Genomic DNA, 12,632 nt, shown 5'->3' on the forward strand with positions numbered 1-12,632 from the left:
CCAATTATCAAACATAGGTTGAAATGTAATTCTCTCGGTAATTCTCTTTCTCGCTAGCCGCTCTGAATTTGTCCATTATACCTATTACGAGACCTATTACCTGAATAGCCAGCGACATTGCTGTTTTCTTCTTCGGTAGTAATAGTGCAGATTTGTCTTCAACACTTGCCCCTGCAAATATTTTACCTGCTATGTCCACTTTATGAGATTCCTCAATGTATTCTTCGGTTAACGTTGAGGATTTCCACCCCTATGCCTCTTTAAAGCAATTAAGTCTGCCCCAGCGTTGACCCAGAATGTTAGGCAATTTTGAAAAATTGAACAATTTGTGGAATTATGCCAAACACCACTTATCTACGAGAACTAGCTCTACCATTTCAATACCTATTTAAAGAAAAACCGAAAACTTTCAAGTTTTTCCGTTAGGTATGAAACATATTTTCTGTAATATGGCATATACTTTTTGTTTATTACAATAGAATATTGTTTTTTCGTTTCGTTATCGGGACGTGATTTAGAATATCCTCCAAATAAACTTCTTCTTTTGTACTGAGCTTTCAGCATGGATTAATTTGACAATAATGTAGATGCTCTTCAACGTCACAGACAAATAGGAGAAGTATGGAATCATTTCATTTTCAGATCGGGAGGTCGTCTTTTTTTTTTTTGGCAATAATCCATTAAACGTTTATGTCAAACAACAAATTCTTCTCGTATATGACATTTTCAGCAGCAATTATCAACTATGGTGGTATCCCGCACATCTGAATATCATCATAATTGTCCATCTCAAATATTTTTGGAATATAAGTTTAAGGTGTACAACAGTCAGCTTACGAGTCAAATTCTCGTCATTTGCGGGAGGTTTTAATTTTCTGCTTTAATTTGAAGAAATCTGCTGCCAAGGCTCATCGAATACTCTCGAATACCTATTGTGGGGCCGCTTTTTGTGAGAGAACGTGCCCTGAGTGGTTTCAACGCTTCAAAAACGGTGGTTTTGACACCGAAGACCAGGTGGAAGAAAGATGGATTTCGAAGATGCAGAATTGGAGGCATTACTCGTGTCAAACGCAACAAGAATCAGGAGGACCATTGGGAGTGACGCAACAAGCCATTTCAAAACACCTGAAAGACATGGGATGATCCAGAAACAAGGAAATTGGGTGCCGTACGAGTTGAAGCCGAGATATGTTGAACGGCGTTTGTTTGCTTATAAACAGCTGTTTGCAAGGCAAAGACGAGAGGGATTTCTGCATCGCATTGTGTCTGGAGACTAAAAATGAGTTCATTACGATAATCTCAAGCGCAGAAAATCTTAGGGATATCCCGGCCATGCTTCCACGTCGACGGCCAAACCGAATAATCACGGTTCTAAGGTCATGCTCAGTATTTGGTGGGACCAGCTCGGCGTAGTGTATTATGAATTGTTGAAACGGACTGAAACAATCACAGGCGATCGTTATCGAAGGCAAATAAATGCGGTTGAGCCGAGAATTGAAAGACGAATGGTATTTAAAAAAACCTTAATTTACAATAACGTTGATTGCGATTTCTCAAAAAGTAAAAGCTCATTCCTGAACTCCAACATTTTACTTCGATACACAATGTTCTATTGTATTATCGTACGCGACCGTACGAAAAAGTGACATCTGTGAAATCGAACTGGCATCAATAAAATCGCAATTTTTTGACGTTTGCATAAAAATACACCAATCCACGCTCTGAAGTGCCTTCCAATGCAGTTTTCGAACGGCTTATCTCGGCGGAATGAGTCATCGAAAGGTCTCGTGTATAAAATCTCCATAACTCCGTAAGAGAAATCTGGTTCTGTTCGAAATGATAAAGGTCGTGCAACAACGAGAGATAATGATTCTCGCTTCGAACGTCGACGACTGGTAGCGAGAGCTAAACGCTCTTTCACCGCAGGAAATAAATAATTATAATTCATAATGAGCTGTGGTAGTTCGCTTCCATATTATCAAGAAACGTTTTGTTTTGCCGACTGAGCAAGTGCCAGCAGACATTTTTATGTTAGATTGGTCTATAGATTGTCGTCATCTGGTTTGCCGAGACTACCTGCTTTCGAGTTGAGATTATTCGATAAAATCGATAATGATTATATTCCACCAGATTGTTTGGAATCGACTGCACCGAATGATCATTACCTACAAATTGAAAGAGTGATTTCACTTTATTATTGGAGAAAATTAGAAATTAAAATTGAAAAAATCTTCTAATGGCTGCACTATATTTCTTCATCGTTTTATCTTGAAAAACACAATACGTTGCTTCCGAGGTTGCTTCCAAGAAGTTATAATGCAAGTACAACGCTGAGAGTATATTCGTAAAACCTGAATACTCATTCTAAATTTCATTGAAAATGGATAAGAAGATTGCGCATGATCAACACGAATCGAGTATCCAAAGAAACTGTATTTCTAAAGTCTAAACTACCAGTGATCCACCAAAAAAAGTTCAGGAGGAAAAAGCAGGTACTCTTCCAGAAAAAAAAAACACCCTGTAGATTTGAATTCAAAATTAGCGTATCACATGACAAATACCTTAAATTAGAATATCTATGCCAAATTCAAGTTATAAATATCTTGAAGAGGGAAGGTGCTATGAGAAAAATAAATTATTAACACCTTATATCTCGAAAACAAAGTGTTTGCGGGCCCATGTTTACAGGACTTTTTTTCTTGAAATGATCCGAGAAATCTGTCATTTTTCGTTTGTACTTTCAATTAAGGAACATCCTGTATAAGATGTTCCTCCTGTCTGAGATTCCTCCCTAAATTCTAAGCCACTGGCGGAATTGTAATTTTACTATAATTTTTTGATTCTCCAATACTCACAATAGCGACTATTTCTCGAAATATGTCAAGTTATTTTGGTTTAAGCTCAATTTGCGTAATAAATGCAATCTAATGATCCAAAATAACCGAAATAATTGAAAGTCAACATCAAAATAATCTTGCAGCTTCATATCTAACTAAATTCCGCCAGTGGTGTAGAATTTGAGGAGGATCAACCATACACTTGTTCCCGTCGTACGCCTTTGATGATAGCCAGAAACGTTTATTATCATAGTTTAGTAGTGTTCATAATGATAATAATAATAAGCTCTCATTTTATTGAGAACATTTATATGATATTGGAAAAGTCAGTAGAAAAAAAGAAATACATAAAATATGTTATGACATGAATAAACATATAAAGAAGTACAAGAGTGTTGAAAGTTAGTAACAGTGTACAAATTTTGAATTTTTTGAAGCAAAGCACCCTGTATCTCAGACAGGATCTCGGACAGGATATTGATAGTTTGTGCTAAATCTTCATATTTTTTAATAAATATTTCATCTATAGAGATTAAATATTTTCATTAAATGTTATACCCTCCAGTATATATACAAGTATTGTAATATATATATATATTCTTTTGAGAAAGAGCAATACAAAATATTAATTTCAAACAATCAAGCATATGTGTCGATGAATCTCAGTATTAGCAGAGGAAATGAAACGGGGCATCATACATTTCAACGTATGATACAAGAGAACAGATAAAAACCTCAGCAAAAACTCTGTCTCCCCGTATCGGTGTAGTGACTGGTTTGTGTAAACGTTTACAGAATAAGCTGACATAATTTATATTGAAGGACTTCCTCTTCAACCAAAACAAAATTTCCTTTATCCTCTCTTTTCGGTTGACGACTCTATAATTTCCAATTGGATCCTAAAACAAAAAGAAAAGAAGCAGAAAGGAGTACTAAATATTAGTTTTCATTATATCGATTTGAAGTTAACTACCCATTCTAAAAAAGAATCTGAAACTTAATGGATAGCTTGGAAACCATCATGAAATTTATAAATCGGACAATCATTCACCAAGTGGTCAATGGTCTCTTCTACACCACACTCACATAGTGGGCTATCAATAGAACGCCATTTGAAGAGGGTACTATTACAACGACCATGACCAGTTCTAAGTCTATTCAAAATACACCAAATTTTCCTAGGAAGATTGAAACCTAGAACTTTTTCTGAGGGATCAACAATAAGACTTTTGTTGGAAACGTTAGAAGAAGTCCATCCCGAACGCCAAATTTCCTTGTCGCTTTCATTGAATAAAATTCGATAAAAGTGGAGGCAATCTTGTAAAACAGGGTGGTAATATACGTTATCAAATGCAGTACTCTGCGAGACTCACGTTCATGCAAAGTACTGCACCAAAACCTGTTAGAATATCTTATTATGTAAGTGACTTATTATTATTGTCGTGAGTGTACCACAGTCGTCCTTCCACTACGTCCTTGCAGGCGATTGTGGCTAAGTGAGTTATTGCTTCGGTTATTATTGATTACAACAGCACATGGTTTTTGTGTTTCATGCTGTTTTTGGTCCATTTATTTCAATAATCTTGAAGGAAATTGTTATTATTTCATTGGGATATTATTGGTAGAGAAACATATAGATAAAACGTATAGATCTCGGTATAGATGGTAATTTGGAACACGTTTTCACTGCATCAAGATACATTTCCTGATATAAAAACAATTTCATTATTTTTTCAGTGGCGTCTGCATAGGTTGTGCATAGAATATTTTTGGAGAAAAAATGGTATGACACTACATTTTGACAAAAAAATTTGACCGGTTGATTTCACTGCGTATGGTTTTCTCTTGCAAAAATTAAAATTTCACCATTTGCTAAAACTGTTATCATTTTCTATTTGAGAAAAAGGAGTGTCTTACCATTTTTTCTACAAAAATATTCAATGCAAAACCCATACATACGCCACTGGTAAAAGTAATAAAGTTTTTTTACGTCACAAAATGTATCTTGATTCAGCGAAAATCAAATTCCATAGAAATATCTACAATAGCATCATTGTGGTCATAGAAAAAACGATATTTTTTGTAAACTTTACCACCCTGTACTTCAAAAGTTAGCACGTTTACGACATTCGTTCATCTAGAGTTATTTTCTTAAAATAGTTCCAAGAATTATCCCCTTTAATATTAGCATATCATTGAGGATATGTGGCCTCTATATGCGGTCTCCACAGCCGCAACTGGCGTATGAATGAATGAGCGCTCAATATCTTCAAACGTGAGTGCTTTCCTCATTATGTATCAACAAATTGAAGATAATACTAATAATAATAAACAGAAAAATTGGACAAAACGTTGAAAACCAAAATAAAACGAACATTTCAGACGGATCTTACTCACTTCAATTTGTCGTCCCCAAATTGTTTAATGACATTTTAACACCCAATTTGGAACGGTGAAATTCGATTCTAATTCGGCAGTTTAGGCCTCTCCGGTGTCCCAGCAGCCTAATTTGCGACGAATTAGGCTGTTACAACGACTCATTGTTTTTGTGAATTCGACCTCAAATTCTGACCTATATCAATTCCGTCCCTTGCACCGTGTGACATTCAGCATCAGTCAATGATACAACAGATATTTAAGAGCGAGGCTGAGGCAACTCGACCTGGATATGTGCTCCACCTCTATTCAAATCCTCAAAGGATTCTTCTCTATTAATTCGATAATTATGGTATTGTTAGAGCTTCTATGGTTTGTTGAAATTTGATCGAGTGAGGAAGGACGAATTGTAATGTTTAGACTTGGCGAACAGTTGGAAGATGGAGATTCATATTTGTGAAGTTTAACACTTCACTCAAGCTCAGGACCTAACCAGTGAAAACACATTTTTCCCAAAAATTTTACTTTATTCGTGTTCATAGTCACCTTCAAGAGTGATACATGGAGATCCTCATTAACATTTTTGTAGAAAGCCGTATCTGTATTTGAAACATTCTTCAACCTCGGCAATTGCTTTTTCATTAGAGGCAAAAGGCAGAATACCGTCTTTTAATAGTAATTTACGTAACAAGTCCGGAAAATAGGGTTTTTTTGGACGAATAGACAAAATTCCAGGACTCGCTTACGCTCGTCCTGGAAGTCTGTGAGTTCAAAAAAACCATTTTCGGGCGTGTTGCGTACAATTTTTTTCCGGCAACCATGTAAAATAACACTATCGCTGCTGCTTTCCATATTTTATTACGATTGCGATAAAAAAACATGCAAATTTTTGACAACTAATTTCATATGAACTGTCAGCCGTTATCTCGGTTGTTATGGATTCTATGATTCTTTTCCGGCCTAGTCCGGGAAGTACGTACTTTCCGGACTAGGCCGGGAAATGCTACTTTCTCAGAGAAAAAGCGTCCGGGAAGTGAGCACTTCCCGGACGGTTGCCGAAAAAGATAATTTTTTCCTTTGCATGGCCGTTTTTTCTTAATTTCTGCACTCAGCTTATCCAATAACGTTGTGTAATATTCAATGTTAATGGTGTATCTTGGTTAAAATAGTCAATAAACAATATACCATGCACGTCCCAAAATACAGATGCCACAACCTTGCCAGTTGACGTTTCAGATGTTGGTAGTTTTGGACGGATTTCATCCACTGCTCTCCACTCAGCTTACGCTCTCTTTGACCCAAAAGTCTAGTGATCCTTGTCACTGTCCATCATGTCATCGACGCGAAAAATTATGTCTATTCCGCTTGAACACCTCCAAACAGGTTTTGAAATCGACGATGCGTTGTAGCTTTCGATCACTTATTAGCAAACGAGACACTCACGCAAAATAGTGAATACACTGATTTCTTCAACATCACCACTATCTCACCACAAATTTGGGTTTAACTCAATACTACGGGCTACATCAGTAATATTCTAAGTTGTTTTTGAGCGACATCACACGATTTCGATTCTTCACATCACTGACTTGTCCTATAACAGCTCAAATTTTTCCACCAATTTCGCAATTGCCGGCAGAGAAGGTGCTTCACGATTACTCAAACGGCCGCACCGTTTATCTTTCAATGCTCGGCTCAAACGCATTAATTGCGTTCTATAACGATCGCCTGTGATTGTTTCAGTCGGTTTTAACAACTCATTATACACTACGCTGAGATGGTCCGACCAAATACTGATCATGACCTTGGACCATGAATAGTCGGTTTGGCCGTCGACTTGGAAGCATGGCCGGGATTTCCCCATGATTTTCTGCGATTGGGATTATCGTAATGAACCCATTTTTCGTTTCCAGCCACAATGCGATGCAGAAATCCCTTCCGTCTTAGCCTTGCAAGCAGCTGTTCACAAGCAAACAAACGCCGTTCAACACTTCTCGGCCTCAACTCGTACGGCACCCAATTTCCTTGTTTCTGAATCATTCCCATGACATTCAGGCGTTTTAAAATGTCTTGTTGCGTCATTCCCAATGATACTGTCAATTCTTGTTGCTTTTGACACAAGTCTGATCAAGTAATGCCTCCAATTCTGCATCTTCGAAAACCTTTTCTCTTCTACCGCCACGCTTGTCTTCGACGTCAAAATCACTGTTCTTGAAACCACTCTCGGCACGTTCTTTCACTAATAGCGGCCTCACCATATGTATTTGAGAGCATTCGATGAGCCTCAGTCGCAGATTTCTTCATATTGAAGAAGAAAATTAAAATGACGTAAATTTGGCTCGTAAGCTGACATGTTCAATCGAGAATAACTTCATGATGCAAACACAAATCGACTGATATTCGATGGCGTTATGTTTAAAAATACCTAAGCTCATTATGTATGACATCTGCGAACTATTTATTTCGACTACCACTTACCGCTATAGCCATCTATTGCAAAACGGCGGAAGCAAATTTGTACACCTAATATAATATCTCAAATGAGTTTCGTTACGTAATTGAAGAAACAATTTTTGTTTCGAAGATAATTATTTCAATTGTTTTTCCTTTGTATTCATACAAATGGAAGAGTTTTCAGAATTTATGAATATAAGATGGAAAACGTTGATTTCTTCCTAGCTCCTGTTCTTCAAGGTACCACAATCAGATTGCCACACGTGGCAATATCAATGTTTATTTTCCCGAAAATATCTCCCGTGTCCCAACCATATCCATCGTCTTAAGCGGAAGCTTTACCGTCCTCGTGGAATCACAATAAAAAAATAACATTCCATAACCGTTTCGAAAATAAACGTGAAAGTGTTATAACGACGTGATTAAAAACCAATCACGTGTGTGAATATGCCGGATGCATCGCTTATCAGGCTTCCGAAACTTTCGGCAACTTTTTCATAATAAGAAACGGTCTGGTTGCTGTCAGCGCGTAGTCTCAGAAATTCTAATTTTCGTATATAAACACTGCGAGTCGGTTTGTGGAAGTTCGAGGATGATATTGAGCAGATATTGGACCTTGGTTCGATGTTTTCCGTGAATGTTATTTGATAGTGTTACTCTACTAATGATTACTCAGACCAGCAGACCTTTTCAAATGTTCCTTGTTAATTTTTGGGTGTAGAATTTCAAAATTTTCACTATCAGATCTATTTGTTGAGATATACTACATTTAGTATTACTTATTTTCCACTTGTGTATACTCTATTACTGTGGAGCGCTGAAATTTTCGACCCAGTTTCATTAGGATTCATTAGAGCTACAATCTCAAATTGTTTGAAAAAAACATGGTATACCAAAAAGCATAAATTACCAAACATACGTTTTTTATCAAGGAATACCTGTTTTTATTGAATTTACAAGATTATATGAAATAAATTAATGTGTTGGGAGTTTCATATGCTTAAAACTCACCATTTTTGAGATTTTTTTCGATTAATAAATTAAAGGGTCTTTGGAAAAACCTAATGACTCCGATATAAATTAATTCATTCAAATAAGATTTTGCAAGTCAATACTAGAAAAACGGAGAAAAGTACTGACTCTTTGATAATCTTTGAGAACTCTACTGTGGTTCATTGATGACTTATTCAAATTTTAATATCGGGCTCGTCCAAATGACACAGTTTGTATTTTGGTTTTTGTTATGTAGCACATTTTATTATATTCCAAAAATCATCTACCAAATGAGAAAATGAATTATAGGGAGTGCCATTTGGAAGTCCAATATTCTCGTTTGAATGGCTCATCAATGAATCGTCTCATTTTGAACAGTCAGTAGAGTTCTCAAAGATCATCAAAGTTGGTGCTTACCTCCGATGTAATTAGGTTTTTCCTCGGATTTTTCCAAAGAAATTTCAATTTATGAAAAATTGAAAATTATCGAAACCAAATTTTGAACTCATGAAACATTATTTTGAACAATTTCGAGTTATTATATGTAATCTGAAAATTCAATGAAAAACAGGGTTTTTCATAAGAAAAAACACATGTTTGGTGATTTACACTTCTTTGGTACACCCTGTGTATTTCCAAACAATCTGAGAATGTAGCTGTATGGATCGTAAAGATTCTGTGACGAAAAAAAAATCGAAAATTTCAGCGTAATAGAGCATCGCAATGGTGGATCACGTTTTAACAGAAACACATGGATTTAAATATTTATTATATAATTTACATTAATCTACCGAAAAATTTTCTCTCGAATTTTCTATGACTTCCTACAGTGGAGTTTAGTGTGGTAGCTTCGCTGAAGGCAGTAGTCAGCCATTATATGGATATCTTATCGTCCTTGATATCGACCTTCCATAGTTTTGATGTCCTGATGTAATCTTTCCCCTTGTCTTTCACTAAAAATCACCCAAGTTTTCCGGAAAGCAATCTAGGTGGCTGTGGAGGTAGTGAACTTTCATGCTCTTGTTACAACCGAGAATTTTAAAATGTGAAAGCGTAGTTTTCACTAATTTTACATATATCTCTGCAACCTTCGTTATTTCTATTATTTAAATTTCATGAAATGGCCCCTTCATCAATCTGGTTTCTGTCTGAGACATTTATTTTTGCCTATTTAAACTTGGACCCATACAAAGCAGTTTCCATCGCATAAACACATGTTGTTTGATCTACCGCTGTTGCTACTAATCACATTTCAATATCAGTGCTAGACTAAGTTGGTGGTTAGCAGTAAAAGTTTGGTTGAAACCCAGGCGGTCAGACGATAAATAGAATTTTCAGTATTGATTCATCAGCGTTTCATGAAAGTTTCGATTTATCACATTGGAATATTTTATTATGAAATAATAGAGATGAGCCAAAAATAGAGCATCAGAAAAGAATTCACTCATGAATGCACAACAAATGAGATAAAAAAACTCACTGGATATAAAAAAAAAATAGGAAAGATATTCGTTGGGATCTATTTGAGAGATTTGCATAATTTAATCCAAGCCAGAGAAATGAAGATGAAAACGAGATCTGAATTTACGGACACTTGAAAAATGCAGTCAAAACCGAGGTCAAAACAGCAGAATTCCTTTGAATAAAAAATATCATCTCTAGCTGTTTTAGCAGAAAATAAATAGCACACATTCAGAATTGAGTAAGTACACAGCTCACTGATTGTGCAGTGAAGACTTTTGATAAGTCTATTCTAAATTTCAAAGCCTTTCATTGATATCGATTTTTTTCTCAATTGAACATTTGAGGCTCGTTCAATCCACTGTTCGACCATATTAAATTGTGACACATATATCAGAACAAATATACCGACTTATCTAATCGAAAATCGTATTAAAGTGATAGGTACAACATCAAAATGAACCTATATGAGGTTTCTTCAAATAGGAATTATACAATTCGAAATGGTGCATAATGGCAATACTGTGTATTATTTTTTTGACATTTCTTATGTCATTTGTGTTCAGTAGGTTATGCGAAAGAAGCCTGTTTAGGATTCAAGCCGCAATATCCCAAAAATAAGATAGCTATTTCGAAATGCATCGTGTGGGTTTTGTATTGATCCATATAAGTCATGTTTAGTATTTATCTTATGCGTATCTCGTACCTGATTTCAAGCAACAGGTTACAATCGTCCACGCCTTAGAAGGCATGATCTTATACCAATTCTCGAAATTGATTAACAAACTTTTCTCAGAAACGAGAATATTGTGTCTTTAGTTACAGCGACTTGGTATTCATTATTCCGTGCAAATATTTTGTCGAGTTTAAATTGTATTGTCACTTAAGAATTAAAAAGTAAGGAGGGTTTCGATTCGATTACGTAATACATACTTATATATGGAGATCGCACATGTTGCCCTAACTATAACAGAAATTTGGTTTTTGTTTTGTTAATACACACGCACAAATGTGAAGAGCATTTTTGAGCAAATTTACAGAATGCTTATTTTCATCATTAGTTGTCAAGTCAAAAAGAATTTAGGTACTTTGTATGATTTTATTTATTGAACATATTGTATCAGTAAGTAAATATTCCTTTATACATTTTTTCTTGTGAGTACACTCGAACTCGAAGGCGTTTATTGTACATTTTCGGATCAACGATGTCCACACCCTGCTTGGAAAAATCTGCATGTATGGTATGGAATGATCAGATGTTCACTTCTGTTTCATTTCTGGTGTGGTTTGTGAACAGTTCAATGACCTGAGATTACAATAACTACAAATTTTGAAAAGAATTCGTTCAACGATTCCAGAGATAAAGCTAACCAAAAGGCAAAAACCCTGTTGAAATCTATAAATCACCCTGTATTTCAGAAACGAAGGATCTTAGCCCATTTTTAATTGTTTTTTTTCTGTCTTCCCTGGGTACCACCTATTCATCATAAAACCACCTTTTATATGTAAATCTTTCACGTTTATGTACTCCAAAAGAGGAGCAAGAGGGCGAACAACATTATTGTCATAATATAAATGCTACTGCTAAAGTTTTCTTCTTGGTCTCAACAGGCGTTCTGATGCCTTCAAAAAAGGGTTATATATCATCGACAAACATGAGTGCTCTCAGTCGAGTATGTACGTTTTCAACCGTAAAGTCCAAATCATTAATAAAAATCAAGACTCAGGAACAATATATGTCCCGATATGGAACCATGGGGAACGCCAAATTGTAAATATATATCTCCTGTCCGATTTCTTATTTGACCATTGAACTTATCTGTTCTCGAGAAATAACGATATCATAAGGTAGGGTGGTCCCTCTATTTCATTTGAAAATAGTTTACACTGTCAAATGTCTGTTGCAGATACAAGATTCCTAACAAGCTCAAGAAGCAAGGTTACTGTTGATCCTGAAATTCGGTATTCCTGCTGATGTTCACCCATCTAATACTTTGTAGCCCTAAACCTTTAATAATTAATATTTTAATTATTCTGTTCATGTGTTAGATCCTTTCCTGCATTTAATTAAACTTCAACCAGTCAATAAATCAATGTATCAATCAACCTTAGGAACAGGAGGTCATAAAAACCGAATATCATGAGCCGGAAACATTTATTGTCTACCATAGATAACGCTTAAAAATACATGAATTTTATGGTTATCGTTCTTCTCATCGGAGAGTCGCCAGTACGCTTAAATGGCGATAGCCAATAATGGTATCAAGGTATATTAATAGGTCGGGGAACCCTCGTTCCCAGAGAATACGAATACGAAAATAGTATGCGGGTTCCGTTGTTGGGTGGCTGTTATAGCTAGAACGGGGTGAGTCAGCCCAGATTAATGAGAATCGTGTTTCAAGTGTTTCAACTTCGTTTGTTATTCGAACTGCCTTCAGAAAGGTTTTTGTTTTCGTATCGTTCCGTCTGGTTTTGAATTCATTAGAATTTCCCAACTCATTTCCCAGAAAG

The 12,632-nt window shown here is 35.8% G+C and overlaps 2 protein-coding genes across 2 annotated transcripts in view; one reads left to right on the forward strand and one right to left on the reverse strand.

Moving 5' to 3' along the window:
* Positions 1 to 12,632, reverse strand: part of LOC123673488 (E3 ubiquitin-protein ligase MYCBP2) — a 130,772-nt gene that overhangs the window by 43,784 nt on the left and 74,356 nt on the right. The window lies entirely within an intron of this gene.
* Positions 1 to 12,632, forward strand: part of LOC123673485 — a 53,511-nt gene that overhangs the window by 16,435 nt on the left and 24,444 nt on the right. The window lies entirely within an intron of this gene.

This window comes from Harmonia axyridis, chromosome 2 (assembly GCF_914767665.1).
Source record: "Harmonia axyridis chromosome 2, icHarAxyr1.1, whole genome shotgun sequence".
In the NCBI taxonomy this organism is placed as follows: domain Eukaryota; kingdom Metazoa; phylum Arthropoda; class Insecta; order Coleoptera; family Coccinellidae; genus Harmonia; species Harmonia axyridis.